Source organism: Podarcis gaigeae, assembly GCF_964106915.1.
Source record: "Podarcis gaigeae genome assembly, chromosome: 16".
NCBI classification, from domain to species: Eukaryota; Metazoa; Chordata; class Lepidosauria; order Squamata; family Lacertidae; genus Podarcis; species Podarcis gaigeae.
Window position 1 is genome coordinate 19,457,876 of NC_139693.1, and position 1,463 is coordinate 19,459,338.

The window sequence follows — 1,463 nt, forward strand, 5'->3', positions numbered from 1 at the left end:
TCCAATGTGTTTGTACATTTTTTAACTTAAGTAAGAGAGGTCTGGATATCTGTCCCCACATTTTGGATAGCCAGGGCAGTTTATTCCTGGTTTGCTATCTAATGACGTAAGAACGTAAACATTGGTATCTGCACCTGCAAAAGTTCTGGGATGGTCATATTTGCTTTGCAATCAATGCAGACCCTGCAACTTCCAGCTGTAACTTTTTCCACTGCAAGCATTCTGGGTTTTTCTGTGTCCACATTTTGTGGCACTATAGCGTAAAAGTGCCCCTCCAGGCAGCAAGAATTTGGGAACATGTGAGGAAGCATCGCAGAAGAACTAAAGAAGCTGAATGATATGTGGACAGTCCTGTACCATACATGCATAATTTTATTTGCATGCTGCTTTTCCACAGTTCAAACCATGCTCAAGGCAGCTTACAACATGGGAAAAAAATATAACTACTTCAGGACAAAAGTAGTCATAAACAATAAATTGAACATTAAAAAAATCCGAAACCAAACTGATTAATTTCCACATAAATCACAACAAAATCTAAAAGGAAGATAGAAAAAACCAACAGCCACAACCCTCCTCCAACAACAACACCCCCCCCCCAACAATATCCTGGCTCAATCAACCTCTAATACACCATTACCACCTCAATGATATGTTGAAGACCATACACAAAACCAGTCTGTAGAGACCCCAAAATGCTTTCTGGAGTGCATGATTGAATGTGGCTTCCTTCAGCAGTTTATTATTTTGTGGTGTAGCGGTTAGAGCATGGGTAGACAAACTAAGGCCCGGGGACCAGATCCGGCCCAATCGCCTTCTAAATCTGGCCCGCAGACGGTCCGGGAATCAGCGTGTTTTTACATGAGTAGAATGTGTTCTTTTATTTAAAATGCATCTCTGGGTTATTTGTGAGTCATAGGAATTTGTTCATCCCCCCCCCCCCAAAAAAAAATATAGTCCGGCCGCCCACAAGGTCTGAGGGACAGTGGGCTGGCCCCCTGCTGAAAAAGTTTGCTGACCCCTGGGTTAGAGTGTCGGACTAGGACTGGGTGATCTTGGGTCAGTCACTGCCTCTCAGCCTAACATGCCTCACAGGGTTGTGGTGGAGCAGGGAGGAGAGACACCTGCACCACCTTGAGCTCCGTGTTAATCACGTCCTTAATATCTTGTTGAGAGCCCTCAGCCAGTTGTCATGTGACTTTTCTTCTCCTGGATCTGCATAAGGTAAAGGGACCCCTGACTATTAGGTCCAGTCGTGACTGACTTTGGGGTTGCGGCGCTCATCTCGCTTTATTGGCCAAGGGAGCCGGCGTACAGCTTCCGGGTCATGTGGCCAGTATGACTAAGCCGCTTCTGGTGAACCAGAGCAGCGCACAGAAACGCCGTTTACCTTCCCGCCAGAGCGGTACCTATTTACTTGCACTTTGATGTGCTTTTGAACTGCTAGGTTGGCAGGAGTTTTC